The 19,480-nt window shown below is 28.2% G+C and overlaps 1 protein-coding gene across 2 annotated transcripts in view; it reads left to right on the top strand.

Moving 5' to 3' along the window:
* Positions 1–906: 906 nt before the first annotated feature.
* The window catches only part of LOC114943995 (uncharacterized), a 57,055-nt gene continuing 38,481 nt past the window's right edge, over positions 907–19,480 (top strand). For both annotated transcript variants that reach the window (XM_085482484.1, XM_085482483.1), the window contains exon 1: positions 907–1,562. The gene's annotated coding sequence lies outside the window, so the exon portion shown is untranslated. The remainder of the gene's footprint in view (positions 1,563–19,480) is intronic.

The following is a 19,480-nucleotide window of genomic DNA, read 5'->3' as shown; positions in this document are numbered from 1 at the left end:
TCGAAAAATTAAATTTCAATATGCGTCTTACATCTCACATTTCGCATACAGCTCACATATAGCCTATTTATCTCTTATACTTTATTTTAACCCTTATAGAAATTTATTACTAGTAACGCCAATTTATCACTTATTTCGAGTAATTAATCACTTTTATTTCGAATACTTAAATTACTGTATATTATAGTATTTTAAATACTCAAAATTAGTGATTAATTGGCGTAGTGATAAATTTCTACAAGAGAATAAGGAGCCTTTAAATTCTTAATGTAAAAAATTTCAAGTAATTTTCTTTAATAAAATTTAATTAAAAAATTTAATTAAAAAATTTTTGAACACTGTGTTATATCACATTTAAAATCGTGATTATTTCAATAAAAAAACATTTTATGTGTAAAAAATATATTTTTTATATTTAATAAATTTTATATATATATATGCATATATGTAAAATATTCTCTCTCTCTCTCTCTCTCTCTCTCTCTCTCTCTCACACACACACACACACACACACACACAACGGGGGCCAAATCTCTCAAATTGGTCTCATGATCAATTAGCCTGGATTCGCACCAGGGGCAAAGTCTGTTGGTAATGTCAAACGAATTTAGCCTGGACTTGCACCAGGGGCAAAGTCTTTTGGTCGAGTCTACGAAATTTAGCACGGACTCGAACCAGGGGCAAAGTCTTTTGGTTCAAGTCTACGAATTTAGCACGGACTCGAACCAGGGGCAAAGTGTGTCGGTAAGGGGCAAAGTCTATCGCACGAAGATGGCGGTCTCTTCTTTAGGCAGGCCTTTGGCGATCTGTCTATTAATCTGTGGCCGTGTAAATGAGAATATGCGTATCAAGTATTCGATGTAAACTAGCCTTTATAGAATGTGCAGTGCCATCTAGCGGAGAAAATGCGCAGGAATAGGGCGTATATACTTGTTCGATTGCGTCATGGGAGAAATTCTGCTTTTCCTAGTTGCCACTAGTTGCAATCAACCATCAAAGTGATCGCATAAGGACCATTAAATCAAAGGTAGTGTCGTGGTGATATTTGACATATAACGTCGCTGAGTGTACCGCTGTCTTCTCGCAATTATACGCAGTGGTATACTACGGGAGAACGAGAGGAAACAAAAGAATCTCTCGGGGCGGTGCCCGCATCTTTATTCTCGCGAAACAATTTCTCTTCTGTACTTTTGATGGATTATTTGAAAATGGCGCGAGTAATGAGGGCCGTGGCCCCTGTTTGGCGTCGTTTTGTGATACTGTAATAGAATTACCAGAGATCTCTCGTTCATCTCGTCTGACACGAGAGAGAAAGAGGAGGAAAAAAGTTGTTTACGTGTGTTCGCTAGGTGGAGTGAATAATAACTGGTGTGAAGCTCATTTTCTATTTAGCTCTTTGAGAAACAGAAGAATCTCGGTCGAAGAGAACCAAGCCCTAATCCCCCCCGTCGGCTCCCTCCGTCCGCCGTCTCACTATATTGGTTGTCTGTGTCATTGTACGCCTCGCTTCTTTACATTGGTGCGTCGTATACCGAGGCGGAGGCTGTATTCGCATCCTACAAGTAAGTGTGTCATCCTTCGTAACGATTGTCAAATGTTTTGCGTGAATCGCGAGGTTTTGTTTTTTCGCTTCCATGGCCACCTGATCGCCGTGTTTTCCATATCATAATGGACGATTTGTCGTTCTCGCGATCAATGATTTTTTGATTATATCGGATAGGATCGGATTGTATCAGTTGAAAATAAAATTGATGACTTTCGTTTCGAGTGAAGTTTGAAGATACAAGGCGCTTTCTTATTAGTGACACAAATTGTCACAAGTCAACACAAGCATTCTATCTTTTTTCAACATTCAGGAATAATAAAAGATAGAATGATAGCTTGTGTCAGCTTGTGTCGTTAATAGGAAAGCACTCACAGGTACCTTCTCGATGTGAAATTTTTAACTCTGAGAAAAATAATTCTTAATCTCATTACCTAAATATACATCTGAAATGAATAAAATATATGTATGTAAACATATGAGTCAAACTAATATATAGGGTGTTTCTGCAAAATGGCGATTAATTTCAAGAGTTGGCGAATCTCATTAAATTGACAAAATAAAAGCAACAAATTCTATGAAGTAATTCTAATGTATCTTGGAGCTCTCATTATGGAGAAATCTTATTATGGAACAGATTTCGTTAAGCAATCCGTATCCGATAATAGTTGCTTACCATTTACATCAAAACTCGGATAAATCTCACTTGTCTTTCTTCAATGACCATGTTAAAGAAAAATCATCTTAAGGAGATATTGTCAGATACGGATTGCTTAATAAAAGTTGTTTAATGATCTTTTAAAATTTGTTATTTTTTTAGAAACACTTTTTATATGTACATCTGATCATTTAAATTTCCGTTCTCCGGATGTTTTTGATTTATATTTAGATGTAAGGAGAAAATTTACTTTTTATTTTTTCGACATCGATATTATATTGCTTGAACATGCAGATGTTATAGAGAAAATTAGTATTAATAAAAAAATATTTTGAAGTTTTCTTTGTATATTGAAGTTAGGAGGAAATTTTGAGTATTTACTATAAAAAGAATGCATTAACTTTCATATTTTCGTTTTATGTTTTGTTTAAGATTAAAATATACAACTTAATTTTTCTATTTATATGTGTGTTTATTGTTTAAGGTACAAACTCCTATTTTATATAATGTAGTACAAAATTAAACGTCGTAGAGAAAAATAATATTAAAAAAAATATTTATTTTGAAGTTCTATTTCCCTTCAAAATTTGTCGTTCTAATTTTTTAGCATCCTGTAGAATACATTGATCTGATCGAAAATTGTATAGTCTGAAAATATGGTTAGATACATATTTTTAAATGCAAATTGTTGAACTGATATTGTTGTGAGTTTTGAATTTTGACAAGTACTTATTTATAATCGCGATCTATAAGTAATCTCATCGTTTGACTGGCTGCGTTATTGTTTTTAACCTCTCAAGCCGCCACGCCTTGCCTATATGTGTTATAAATGTGTGTATAACACGCGTATGTATACGGTCACGCAATATAAGTGAAGGAAGCATGGGTTACGTGAGAAGTATTATACATACATATACATATAAACGAACAGATATCAAGCGTCAATGGCACGAATCGATGGTATGCGTCGATGGTATGAATCAATAACGAGAATATCGCGTGTATCTATTCGGATGTATTCGGACGAAAAGACATACATAAACATATATAGTCCTGTGTAATAGAGAAAACGTTAGGAATGGGAGTAAGTATTAAATATTAGAAATAAAAAATTGTTTTTTAAGGAATTATTTTATTTTAAATTAAAGAAACGAAAATGAACTTACGTGTACAATATATTCAGAATTAGAAGTAAGGTCCTGCACACAATAGGAAAAATATTAAATATTTAATATTTAATATTTTTCAATATTCAATATTTAATTATTACACATATAAAAGGCTAATAAGAGCAGTAGTAATATTACGGTTATAAAAACTAATTTATTACATTTAATCAATATGTACTGACGAGTTCATTTTTATAATTTTATATTAATTTAAACTTTATTGTTTCTATCAGTACATATTGATTAAATGTAATAAATTAGTTTTTATAACCGTAATATTACTACTGCTCTCTTATTAGCCTTTTATATGTGTAATACTTTATTTGAATTAAAGAGCATTTAATTAGTATATTCAATATTTAATATTTAATATTTTTCCTATTGTGTGCAGGGCCTAAAGAATAAAAATGACGAAATATATAAAATGTTGATATAACTCATACAGTCATAGCAGTCGACTATGAGTACATGAAATCTAAATATTTTGTTAAGAATATGAATAAATAGAAAGAATACACAAATATATAAACAATGGAGAAAGATTTGAACGTGAATATAAATATGAGGAAAATTCTTATAAAATGATACATATATTGTTTATAAATAAATTGATTTTTACAAAATGCAATGATTTATAAAAAAATAAACGTTTTTAAGAGAAAATAAGAAAATCACTTATAATTTTGAATGTCTAAAAAGTCTTTTATATTTTTTTACAGTATAAAATTTATTGTAATATAAAATTGTAATATAAAATTTACTATTGTAATAATAAAATTGAAAAAAATTTAAATAAATATAGCGTCATTAATTAACAATGTTCTGGAGTTAAAAGTTTTTTTGCTGGTTTTTAATTAGAAATGGAAAAATGTTTTCTAAAAGATAATATTTGTCATTCTGATATAGTTAAAAAAAGATCTGCATAATTCTTAAGGGGTTATACCTACCTGCAAACTTCAAAAAAATCGATTTTTGGATTTTGATATTTTCTTAAAGTACATACTTTCAAAAATATTCCCTGCAAATTTCAAGTCGATTCGACAAAAATTAACGAAGTTATGTGAGTTTAAAGGTATACTGGTGTGAACGTATCCTGCTGTTTAGAAGCAGGGTACAGAAACGGGTCTCAGGTATCGAACGGCAGCTGCGACGCCAGTGCCGGTTTTAGCAACATTGGCGCCCTGGGCAAGATTATCGTGGCGCCCATTCAATTTTCGATATTTTTACTAGTCTAAACGGATATAAACGAATGCACGCATATAAAAATTCAAAAAACTTTCCTTTAGCTTTACCCAGAGCTAACGACGTGGACGTAGAAAGTTTTTGTAATTCCTTTTTTGCTTTTGTTTTTTTATATATTTATATTTTTTTATTTTTTGTATTTTTTTGTATTTTATATACTTTTATTATTTCGGGTTTTTTAGAGGACAAAGCTTAAACTAGAGTTTTTGAGAGATTACGGAAGGCGCCCGCGTGATGAGGGAGTCGAGCGTCAAGCGTGGCGATGAGGATCCGCACAAAGCGGAGAACGCGATAGCCATGATAAATACAGATGTGAGACAAAAGAATCAAAAGATATACAAAAGTATAGAGAGCATGTCAGGGTATAACACAGTGAGGAGATATAGGTACTTTTGCATACTATGGGGCATTAGAGTTCCTCTAATAAGAGTCGCGACATCTTATTAGAGGGACTCTATGGAGCACCGGGCAGCAGCGCCCCTACAGATCCGGCGCCCCGGGCAGTCGCCCCACTGCGCCCTACCCTAAAGCCGGTACTGTGCGACGCGGACAAAAGCGGTCTCTATACAAAGCCAAAATATATATAAATAAATAATATATATAAATATATATAAATATATATATAAATATATTATTTGGTTGTGAACTTAATTTGAAACTTCAAATGCGTTTTTCTCAAAACAGCATTTTTAAAATCGGTGACCAAAATATCTCGAAAACCGCTGCATCGATTGAAATAAAATTTGGTAGACATCTTTAATACTAAAAAATCTAGTGCCCGATCGTGGCTTTTGTTTTTTCGTTGCGTATTTTTTTTTTAATAATAAAAAAACGAGTGAATTTTTGGTAGCAAAATCATACCTTCAAATTTGAACAGCCGCCATTTTGTCGCAAATTAATTTTTCAAAAAAATGAACGATCGGGCACTAGATAATCTTATATATTAACTAAATTTCTCGGGTTTTTTGATTTCTGGTAAACCAGTTCAAAGTTAGAGTGGTCACCGCAAAACGCTTTTCAAAAAACTGCTTCTGGAAGATTAAGCATATCTTTTTTATTTATCAACATTTTGCAATAAAAAAAATACTAAATAATCTTTGAAATATATATATTTGAAAACATAAATGTTCCTTTCCAAAGCACTTCAAATATTTAAAAAAAAAATTCCCAAAAATACGTGTTTTTCAGACCTTGCAGGTAGGTATAACCCCTTAAGCAATATATAATATTTTTCTATTTATAAAGAAATAATCTAGAATCTAGATAATTTTTCTTTTATAAAATAAAAATTATTTAGATTCTAAATTATTTTTTTGTAAATAGGACAAATCTAGAGTCTATTTTTAAAGTATATTTCTCTAACAATAAGTATATCTTTTTGCTTTTTAATATAAGTAGAATTCTTCTTAATGGAAAACTAAACAATAATAAAAATGTTGAAAATTCGAAAAATTTAAGATTCAAGATTTCCCTATATTTCTTTTATAATGTACTTGATTAGTAATGTTTAAATATTGTTTAAATTTATATAAGTTAAAACATAAATATAATATAATACATAAATACACAATATATAATATAATATATAATATATAACAAAATATAATATAAAATATAAATAAATATTTTTGGTCATGTTATGGCTGCGTGACAAATTTTATATTTATATATTATATTTCATATTTTATTCTTTTTTATTATGCGTTACATTTAATCTTTATTTCTGTAATTCCTATTCCTGTTTTTAATTTATTATATCTATTTCTAATATTTCTGTTATTTAATTTATATATTTCTAATATTTTGTTTATTATGCCCAGAAGCATCTAAGCATATTAAGTATGTGATGCAATGACATACAAAGCTTAAATATTTTTGGCTTTCATTAAAAATTTTTGTCTTATTTGTATATTTAGCAATATAATATTGCTATGTTTAAGCGCTAAATTACTATATTTTGTTTGGAATAAATCTATATAATCTTTGAATACCGGTATTTTATCAACACATACCAACGAGATGTTTTAAGAGACACAAGTTTTAATATATAGTGATTGATATGTTTTTAAAAATTAACACTACTTTAACTATATTGACATCTTAAAAGAATTAATCATTTGATAAAGACCTAAAACACAGGTCAAAACGTTATGAGTTAAATAAATAAAGGAATTTTTTTAGTCCAGTAATGGTCGTTTTTTGGAAGTTAATAAGTAAGGATAGGCACTTTAAATGCTTTGAGCATAATCGCATAATATGTCAAAAATTGTTTTTAAGCATTAATATTAATAGTTATGCATAGTATACACTTAATATTAACATATTTTGTATTACACATGCAGGCAAAGTGGCACAATATACTATTTCAATCGCATAATAACGCATAATAACACTTTCCGCGCAGCATAGTGCGATTTCGCATAATTTTCGCATAATATCCACAAAAATGCAGTTTTTGCATTTAAAACACTCGAATTTGGAAAAAAAAATTTTTTTTTTTTAATAATTTTTCAAAATCGTATACTCAAACTTACTTATACTTGTATGCTGTCTTCTAAGCTGGGCAATAGAGCCAAGGAAACGAAACGAAAAATTAATTAAACGGAACTGTATCTCAATTTGAGATCCCAAAGTTCCACATATAAATTAATTTCGAAACTTACATATGGAGAAATAAGCGAGAAAAATATAGGTCCGAAAAAATCTTTTAATTAATTTTTCGTTTCGTTTCCTTGGCTCTATTGCCCAGCTTAGAAGACAGCATACTTATATTATTTATATTGAGAGCCGATAAAAATATTTATTTCTGAGTTTACTTATACTTGCTTTATTTTTGTCTTGTATTGTCCTTTCTTCCTCACACATTAAAATACATAATTTTTTAGATTTTTGTTTGAAGAGAGTTGTTAAAATGCTTCAATTTCTATATATTATGTTTCCCATTTTTCATACAATTTTATAAGTCATCATAGGCTGTTATATATGACGTGAAAGATTGAAATAACATAAATTCGCATAAATAGCTGATTTAACACGCTTAATTGGCGCATAATTGCTAGATTTTTCGCGCATAATAAGAGCATTTTCAGACGTTTTTTTTGGCATAAGCGGGAAGCACACACTTTTGCATAGGCGCATAAGCGTAAACATAAGAATCTTGATTGGTCTATGAATGTATGCATAAGAAATTCAACCAATCGAATTTCTTATGCAAATGCTTATGCGCTTATACAAGCAGAGAGAAAGATGAGAGCGGCCAGGCCGGCGTTTTGGCTGTTACCGTTTTTACGGGACTGCTTGAAGCGCCCCTCGCACCCGTTTTTAATATCGGAACTAACTGCACACCCATTTTCTGGCAGGGTCGATAAAGTTTGTATTTGGTGCGAGTCCGTGCTACGCCCATAATTTTCGTGTTAACACAGTATCACGTATTTATTCTGTATATGTGCGATCTTTTCTCTTTATATATATATATATATATATATATATGTATTTATATAATGTGTATAAAAACTAAAATATAATTATTAAAATATATATATATATATATGTATATGTGTAATGAAATATATAAATCTTATTTTAATTAAAATAAAAAGAACGATTAATTGTTCGACCACCTGGATTTTGGAATGTAATTTTTAATATATATTATATTATATTTAATATTTATCGCCGCTTCTATTAATATGAAGTGCAATGTCAACGTGCAATAATGTACAATTATTTAAAGTTTCCATGCCTAATGTATCATGCCGGTATAAAAGAACGTCAAGTAGCATACGTAGCCGAGCAACTAAGATGACGAGCTGAAATCGTGGACATTTCAAGTTCAAACCCCTGTCTTTTTCAGATTTTTTTTTCACTTTTTTCAAATAAGTTATTATGTGTATAAATGTGTAATAATCAATATATCATTATTTGATAATTTTTTTTGTAATGGAACAAAATAAATTATTTTTTAATTCTGCAAGGAATTTAATTATTAATGCAAACGCCCACACACATAATTTAGATATTCAATTTTTTTTAGTTCAAATGTTTCTTGCAATCTGTATACGACAATCAGTCCACTCGCTGTGCCACAGATTGCATCGCATAATACGCTCAGAGTTATAATACGATAGAGATCGCTTTACGCTGTTTTTCCTTGAAATAAATAAATTTTACGTGTTGTGTACGCGTGTTTAGTATATTTGTTTCTTTCATATTAATTTTAACTATAATTAGTTTTTTAATTAAGATTATTTTAGTGTTAGTTGTTTATTTGTTAATGTCCTGTTTTCTTTAATTTCGCATTTTTTAATTTTCTTTTTTTTTTTGGTGTTGGTGCTAATTATTATTTTTATTTTACAATGTCGAGTAAACACCGGTTTTACGATAAATGTGTGTATTTAAATTGCACAAATATTAGGACAAAAGATGGAAAACGTTTATTTCGATTTCCATTACAAACGGGTGCGAGACATGATTTATGGTTACGCAATAGTGGTGAGTTTATAAAATTGATTTACTTATTTATATCAATATATAATATATATTGATATGATATATGAAACAAATATATATATATATATATTCTTTGTTTTTTTAAATAAAATATGTCAGATATTATGTATGTTTACGTATGCATTACGTTGAAGTGTTTCTTTGCCGCGTTTTTCTGATCTCGCCGAACGGTTCGCGAATCCTGTGCGAATAAAAAACGATGCGCGTGTGTGTGTGCGTGCGATTGTGATGATCAGTTTCAGTTCGTCTTCAACGCTTCAAAAATAATATAAAATCGTTCTAATGTGTTATACAAAAATATGTTTTTATAAACTTACAGCAGTTCGGGACCTCTTCTCTCGTCAAGCGTTGAAGACGAACTGAAACTGATCATCACAATCGCACGCACACACACACGCGCATCGTTTTTTATTCGCACAGGATTCGCGAACCGTTCGGCGAGATCAGAAAAACGCGGCAAAGAAACACTTCAACGTAATCCATACGTAAACATACATAATATCTGACATATTTTATTAAAAAAAACAAAGAATATATATATATATTTGTTTCATATATCATATCAATATATATTATATATTGATATAAATAAGTAAATCAATTTTATAAACTCACCACTATTGCGTAACCATAAATCATGTCTCGCACCCGTTTGTAATGGAAATCGAAATAAACGTTTTCCATCTTTTGTCCTAATATTTGTGCAATTTAAATACACACATTTATCGTAAAACCGGTGTTTACTCGACATTGTAAAATAAAAATAATAATTAGCACCAACACCAAAAAAAAAGAAAATTAAAAAATGCGAAATTAAAGAAAACAGGACACTAACAAATAAACAACTAACACTAAAATAATCTTAATTAAAAAACTAATTATAGTTAAAATTAATATGAAAAAAACAAATATACTAAACACGCGTACACAACACGTAAAATTTATTTATTTCAAGGAAAAACAGCGTAAAGCGATCTCTATCGTATTATAACTCTGAGCGTATTATGCGATGCAATCTGTGGCACAGCGAGTGGACTGATTGTCGTATACAGATTGCAAGAAACATTTGAACTAAAAAAAATTGAATATCTAAATTATGTGTGTGGGCGTTTGCATTAATAATTAAATTCCTTGCAGAATTAAAAAATAATTTATTTTGTTCCATTACAAAAAAAATTATCAAATAATGATATATTGATTATTACACATTTATACACATAATAACTTATTTGAAAAAAGTGAAAAAAAAATCTGAAAAAGGCAGGGGTTTGAACTTGAAATGTCCACGATTTCAGCTCGTCATCTTAGTTGCTCGGCTACGCATGCTACTTGACGTTCTTTTATACCGGCATGATACATTAGGCATGGAAACTTTAAATAATTGTACATTATTGCACGTTGACATTGCACTTCATATTAATAGAAGCGGCGATAAATATTAAATATAATATAATATATATTAAAAATTACATTCCAAAATCCAGGTGGTCGAACAATTAATCGTTCTTTTTATTTTAATTAAAATAAGATTTATATATTTCATTACACATATACATATATATATATTTTAATAATTATATTTTAGTTTTTATACAAATTATATAAATACATATATATATATATATATATATATAAATAAAGAGAAAAGATCGCACATATACAGAATGAATACGTGATACTGTGTTAACACGAAAATTATGGGCGTAGCACGGACTCGCACCAAATACAAACTTTATCGACCCTGCCAGAAAATGGGTGTGCAGTTAGTTCCGATATTAAAAACGGGTGCGAGGGGCGCTTCAAGCAGTCCCGTAAAAACGGTAACAGCCAAAACGCCGGCCTGGCCGCTCTCATCTTTCTCTCTGATACAAGAGTGTGCTCCCTGCTATAGGGTCATAATTCATAGGTGTTCAAAAGCATAAAGTGTCTATCCCATCCCTATTAATAAGTTTTAATAACCTATTCAGTATGTCTATGTCCAAAAGTACATATCCTTTGTTTAAAAAGTGCATGTTAAGTTGATTACTCGAATATATCGAAATGTTGAAGCCTCTTTATTTGCAATCTGATTGGATGCTGGCGCGTTGCGATATATTCGTGGTTAGGGTAAGTGCGTAGCGTTCGAGCGCCTCATAATGTAAAAATGATGTGTTCTATTATGTACATAATTTGAATTCCCAAATTTCTATTATGTACATCATTTTAATTCGATGAATTAAAATTATGTATATAATAGAAATTCGAGAATTAAAGTTATGTACATAACTGAAATTCAGCAAATTAAAATTATGTACCCTCGCGGAGAAAAAGTTTATTTAGCGCACGCTTCGCGTGTTATCTAGTAACATCCCAAAGTACATATAATATCACAATTTTTCATTAATTTTTTTATAATATTTTTTTAGTTTATCTAATTTAGTTTATCTAATTAGATTATTTAATTTATCTAATTTATTATATAAATATATTATCATTCTTTTTTTGTTTAAAAATATATTAATTATGTATTACAACTATTAATATAATATTTTATTTTTTTGTTTGAATTCTTTATAATATTATGTTACTACATTAATAAATAGTTTGAAATAAAATATATAATTTAACTTATAATGGTACAACTTTTAACTTTTTACAAAATGTCAATATAATAGCAATAACAACTCAGTGTAACAAAAAATCAACATATTTTAAAATAAGCCCGATAATTAGATAACAGAAGATAGACAATATCAAATAATATTAATCAAAATTCACATTTTAGATTTGTGATAGCTGTTAATTAAAAGAATAAGGTTAAGAGTTTAAACATGGCTCTGTAATATAAATATAAATTTAAAGTGTAAGACAGGCAATAAGAGCCAATCGCGGAAGACAGTGCGTTATCCTAACGAAACTAAATTTTTTCGTTAGAATTAAATATCTGTGCACAAGGCACTAAATTTTACTTGATCACGACCAAGATTTTAAGATATGAAATAATCTCATTTTTGAGATTTAATTTCAATAATCCTTTAACCCCTCTATGGAAATAAATAAGGGCCAAATAAGAGCGTGGTAATTAATACGCAAATATAGTGTGATAATTGATAAAGAAATTAATTTATTTATACGTTTTGGTCCTACAAAGTTTGGACCATCTTCAGCATATAATTTGGCAAAATTACAAAATTATGACGAGTACAATAGGTCTATCAACAAATGTGTGCATCTTGTTCCGGTAGTCTCCGAGAAAAGAAATTTAAAACATCTGTCGAACAAGGCGCGTGTACACGAGAGAACGAAACAGTCTTATTTGACCCTTATTCTTTCAATTTATATTTTTTTCTTTAATTCCTTTTTCAAAGCATTAAAGCATCAGCATTTTCCTATAATGATGTTTTAAAAAGTTATTCAATTTTATCTCAAAATCGATCAAAGTTATTGTGTTTAAAAAGCTCTCACTTAAAATTATCACGTCATTATTTGTACATTACTATAATTACTCAACCCAAGATGCTCCGTCGAGATAGAGGTCGTGTTCCAAAATTGACTATCAGTATTAAAATGCTATAGTTTATGTCACGTATAGTATAGCATTTCAGTATTGACAGTCAATTTTGGAACACGGCTAGAATTGGATAAGTCGGATTTAAATCTTGTACGAGTGGTGTGCGTATTACATCCATATGGCTTGTTCTTGTCATTATTTAAGATCAACAGTGTGATCAATCACTAGTCATCTAGTGACTGGTCTAGTCACTAGATCATAACTAGTATATTGTTGTACCAGTATTAAGAAACCGACATATTACATAAATCTAAATAATAAACAATTTATTGAGTAATTTGTTTTAGATAATAATGATGGTCATTTTAAAATGCGATAACTTTTCAAACACAATAACTTTGATTAATTTTGAGAAAATGTGTTGTCAATGCTAGTTGGAGGTTTTAGGCCTTGAGTTACAAAAATTAGTGGAGTTATTTTCTTGATTCTTTTATGTAATTCTATATAAATCTCAAAGGAAAAAATTATAACAAAAAGTGATCCGATTGCCAGTTGACAAAATTATAGACAAAACTTTTGTAAAAATGTATTACTAAAAATTTATTTGTAAAAGGAGAATGTAAATAAATTGTACAAAAAAAAATCAAAAGAGCCAGTCGATAAATTATATAAGCTGATCGAGACAAGATATAATAAATATACAGACGTAGCTTCTTCATCTTTTAGTAATTGAGATAGAAATGTAAATGGTGATTAACTTTCCATTGGCAAATCGAGCGTTTATTTATTTAATAATAAGTAATTGATATAAACGCCTATGTACTAAAAAATATAAAATATAAAAATATTGCAAAATATAAGAATTATTATTTGATAGAGTCTCAAGGAACGAAAGGTACGTCTTCTCTAATCAGTTATTGCCTTGCATAACTGATTTAGGCCATTTTTTGTTGTTTGATAAAAATTGTTTCAATTATATAAGATCAATCTTTTGTAATATAGTTAATTGATAATTTAAAATTTCTATTATTTTCTCCGTTTATAATATAATTGTTCCAACATATAATAAACAACTAACTGATTTTTGAAAAATGTTTTATATTAAACATAAGTTCTTTTATCCTGATTTTTAATTTCTTTATATATATAAATTTTTTTAATTTGCCCGACGTAAGATACACAATTTTTACAATTGATTTTGTAAATGACGTTACACAAAAAATATGTTTTAGTCTGACAATTATGTACTGATATATGAAAGGCGAAAGATATTGTTATTCAATAAATATGTTGATGCAAAAGGTTATATTTTTTCTACGGAATTTTAAGACAAAACTAAAATTTTTGACAAAACTAAAACTCTGTTGATTACATTATGAATAGTTTCAATTTATGCTTGATGTTTTGAGAAATAAAATAGATATTAGCCTGAAAAGAAATAGTTTTATATTCTAATTTAAAATTATTTTTCTCAATATTTAAGTTAAATTCTTAATATTAAATTCTAAATATTAATTATAGTTCTTATATTTAAGTCTAAAAAGCCGAGGCAACGATTATTTTTAATCTTATATATGAATTGTATTCTTTTATGGAATGAATTAAGAATGATTTCAACTATTTTTTAATCAACTTTTTTGAACAAAATTCATAAGAAACTGCCAGAGCTATATCGGCATATCTAAAATAGAATAGAAGTTTAATGCCTACTTTAAACAGTTCTGCTTTCTATGTCTTATAAAACCATTATGGATGATAATAGTGAAATTATAGGTGTATTAAATGTGTATTTATAAATAGTGTCGAAACTGAAACATTAATGTGAGGATAAACCTTAATAGCGTTCATGAAATGATTCTCTATTTTAGAAATGTCAGTTGATTTTTCTCTATATATATGTGTGACTACCTGTTATTTAAGTCTTATTTAAATCTGATAGTGCTGGGCAGATACATTTATATACAGTGATATATAGATCCAATAATATTATTGCATAATCTATTCTTAAATGCTTGATTTCTGTTGCATTTTTACCGTTTAATTATGGTAGACTTTACTAGTAAATATCTGTTATCACGACATAATAATAAACGTAAATAATATTCGATTTTTGCTATATTTTCATTGTCATATTATATTGTGTCAGAAATTAAGTTTAGTGAGGTACATTGGAATCTGCTGCAAAGTCATGGTTGAATTTATTGATACACTGCTGTTTTGCTATTTGAAAAAAATCAATTATAAAGAAAGTTTGTCTGGTATGCCTTTACAAAATATCTTTTAAAGATTAGATAATGAAAATTATAGATTTAAATCAAATTGACGTTCTAAAAACAATATCTCAAAAATATCAAATTAGGACATAATATTATATAAATATGCCTTTCTGAGGCATTTTGATTTATAATTTTATATATTTAGACACGCAAATGCGATTTTAAAAATAACTTAGAACCCATACAGCACCGATAGATTGCAAAAACATTACAACAATCTTTCACCGCAACATTGCAATATTGCAAATTCACTGCAAAATGTTGCTACATCATTGCTGTTGAATTGCAGCAATGTTAAAATGTCCGCTTTTTGGAAGATTGCAACAAAATATTACAACAATATTGCAATATGTTATGAGTTTGCAATAATGCATTGTTATTGCAACCATAAACTAATGTTGCATATACAGGTATATAAATGTAAATAAATCATTAATGAAAATACGTTGTAGTTAATTTATATATATTACAATATATAAATTATAAAATTTGGATTACATGCAATATTTCCGAAATATTAATGTCATGTTACTACAAGTGTGCTGGAATTTTGTGCACTTATATCTCTGCAATGTCTTTATAATATTGCATTGCAACTTGCAACATTGCAACGTTGCTGCAATATAATTGCAATAATCTGTGCTGTATGGGAAGCATCTTGTTTTCTGAGATAATTTTTCTTATATTTATTATGATTTTGACCTTAAAAATATTTCACAACTTTGATTTTAAATATTTAAAGCAAAGTATAGTAAAAAAAAGTATAGTAAGAAATACAATTTTAACATAGCATATTGTAACTACTTAATTACATATAATGTATTAAAAAAATTTTATTCAGAATTAATGTATATTGTTTATAAATCTTTCAATTCTTAAAAGAAATTTATTGTGAAGATTAATATTAGTAAGATTTTTACACACACACTAGAATTTTGAATTTGTAGAGGGAGATTGTAATTATGTATTTTATAGCCACCATATTGATTGGATGATATTGTTATTTATCTTTTTTATTTTAATTGGATTTATAGATTTAATAATTAAAAAAATCCCTATATATAAATTTTAGCAATATTTAGATTTTGACAATCGCTGTATTGATTATTATTTTTAATTTGCTCTTATATCATTAATATTTAATGTGTGAATTTAAAAAACTCCTAAAATAAACAATTGAAAATTTTGATAAATTGTCCGTATTTCTCAATAGCTTAATTTACAATTTTCCAACAATAAGCTCAATATATCAGTATGTCGAAGACTTATCACGTAACATAATTTTAATTAGTTTGAATATATGCCTTCCTAAACATGTTATGTTACGAGTTTAATTGACTACTGTCACAAGCATCAGAAATGCAATGAAAATAGTGACGGTGAGACATCTGATCAGGTTTAAGTATTATTTGGAAGGTAAACATAAGATAAGGCGTGGTTCATTGAGTGTGGAATTATCTAACAGTATCTGGTCAGTATCATGCCAGCATGATTTATAATGAACTTGGATTCGCTGGACATTAATTTTTGCACATTGCGGTTTTTTTCTATTAATAGGTATATATTTTTTTCCGTCACAATATTTTATTTATTAATTTGCGGTTTACATATATTTTTGTGTTCCATTTTGAAATAATTTTTTAAAATTATTTAAGTTGAGTCAAGAACTCCGACTTGGATAGAAAAAATGTAATTGAAAAAAATAATATTAATACTAATTATGAGTTTTAAATATTTCGAGTCGAATTTTGCATTTTTATATTTTTTGTTATTATGTAAAGGGACAAGAGTGCACTGCACATTACTTTTGCGTCATGGATTTTTAATACTTTAATAATCTACGCAACGCATTACGCATTTTTTACTGGCTGCAAAACCTCATTTCGTATTTCGGAGCAGCTGCATTGTGATTTAGATTCTAACATGGTGTTTCTCCTTGATTTTTATTTTTCTTTTATTTTTTTATTTTTTAATACGATATAACTAGTCTTTTTAACGCTGCAGTCTCGTATTTTTGTTTCTATTAAAACAGCGTAATATTAGAGATTAGTTTTTTTTTCTTTAAATTTGCGTCAGCTAATGAACAAATCAGATAAATACATTCAAAAACATGTGAATACTACAAAGAGAAGAAAATATTTAAGATAGCTAATTCTATAACTTTTGTATTATATATTCATTGAAACAGTATCTTTCCCAGTGCCATGCAGGATGAAGCACGTTCTCCGCAATAATATGACTCTCTTGTCCAATGTCGATACAATACGGGAACGCCCCCATAATTATTATAAATTACATACGTATGTCTCCCTGGCGTGAGTCACGGCGTGCTTGTACATGACGTAATCAAAGTATATATGTAACATATGCAGTTTTTTCTTACTGGTTTTTTGTGTTTAATTCATGTATCCATCTTTACTCAAAATAAAAGAGGATACAAATATATAATAGGGTCTATTGTGGCACTTAAGAGAAACACCTCTGATTTTTCAACTTCTCTTTAAGTTAATCTTCTCCTCTTATTAACAATTAAAGTTTAATCTATTTCAAAATTAAGTGTTAATTAAATGCTAATTAAGCATTGAAGTGCTGGAATTGTTTAGCAGAAAATTATATTTATATTAGGGAATTGACTTTTTTCTTAAGTTATTGTTTTATGTAAGAAATAAATATAAAATGAAAGACAATAACGTAAAAATACAAAATCTAAAAATTGTGTTACTTAAATGTGTATATGTTAGATATTTTAAGATAAATATATCAAACAAAATTTATATGGTTTTGAAGAGAAAAGTTGATAATATTGAATTTTAATTCAAATTATTTTTTATTGGAACGTTCTGTAAAGAATAATTAATTTTTTTAAATAGAACTACTCCAATTTTTTTTTATATAAATGATTTCTCGTAATATAAAGAAAAGCATAAGAAGTTATAAAGATAGAATGGCCAAAAATTGCATAGTTCATGAGATATTTTTTATTTTAACTTGACATAAACTATGAAATATATCTTGTAAAATATGTAAAATATTCATTTTTTGATAATTTTACCTGAATACTTTTATGCACAAAATAGTGAGAGAAATCAAATGATATAAAAAAAAAAAAAATACGTAATTGTTTTCAAGAAAAAATATGTTGCTAATTGCAAATTACATTACATACTTAATACAAAGATTGGTTTAAATATTAATAGATCACTATCGGAAATGCTGTTTATTGAACGACAAAGAAATCTTAGTCTCAATCGACAAATAGATACTGAATGTCTGCACTATACATATGCGCACTATTGTAAAATGGGTGCTTAACTTAAGATTTAAAATAAGCGCACTAGCGGTTCATTTATTTATGACTTATTTACAACTGTACTTTACAACCGTATTTTATAACGGTTATTGTTATTGTATGTCATTGAGGTCAGGACACAAAATACCCGATCTTTTCTTAAAAACCTACTGAAAATAGTTAAAAAAAAAAAAAAAACTGAGACGTAAAATAGAGAAATTTTATTTTAAACCATTATGAAATATACAAAGCTTAAATTGACTCGTGATTGTAACAACTAAAAAGATATACGTAAAGATATGGGCCAACGTAACGAGCAAGAAATTACTTAAATTACTTTAAATTTTATTTTATTTTTATAACATAAACTTTAAGCACCTAATTTTTGCACTGACTCCATCTTGAATTGTGTTTATATATCTTTTTTGATTTATTATATTAAAAAAATTGTAAGAAAGTATTAATCACAAAAAGATCATTAAACCTTAAATTTATATAAAAGTATTTGTAAAATATATATATGTAAATATAAATATTTATTAATCAGAGAAGATATATGAAAAATCTGGTCACCTTTTCATTTTTCTTTAAAAATTGTTTAAATATTTTAGCAACACATTAAAGATATCTAACATATACACGCTTCGTGTTTGGAACTTTTTGGATACTGCCTATCTTATATATTCTTATTAAATTAATTTCCTTTTCAGCAATAAAATCTAATCTATTGCAAAACTTATACGTGCGCGATCGTCATTGTCGCTATTGCCCTCGTTTGTCGCTGCCGTGTCATTATCGCGACCAGTAATCAGCAATATTATCTCATCAGTCCAGTAAAGAGTATATGTGTACTTAAAGATCGTCTACTTCCAGCGATGATGGCATTTTCTGAATTTGTACATTTAAACTTCTTTATTTTGTCTGGACGTCAATTTTATTTCTGTGTCATTCATAAACAAGTAAGTTAAGACAAAAAAATCTGATATAGGTACAAATAACCCAGATAGCCACAGTAATTATTATGACATCATTTTGATGTAAAAATGCATCATTTGCCATCAAAATGATGCATTTTGATGTCATAATAATTACTGTGGCTATCTGGGAAAAAATAAAATTGTTTAATCATTATTTTGTGGAAATTAAGTCAAAATAAAATGTATTTTTGTAAATATAAGTATATATGTAGGTATCAGACAGAGAGAAAAAATTATACATTAGAAAATGTTTTCCGCACTTATCTAATTATCTAGAAAATTGTTGCTTCTTGATTTAACTTTTTTACATACAAGGTAAATCTCAAA

This window comes from Nylanderia fulva, unplaced genomic scaffold (genome assembly GCF_048542155.1).
Source record: "Nylanderia fulva isolate GAGA-0341 unplaced genomic scaffold, ASM4854215v1 Scaffold209, whole genome shotgun sequence".
Classification (NCBI taxonomy): domain Eukaryota; kingdom Metazoa; phylum Arthropoda; class Insecta; order Hymenoptera; family Formicidae; genus Nylanderia; species Nylanderia fulva.
This window is presented reverse-complemented; position numbering and strand designations above follow the sequence as displayed.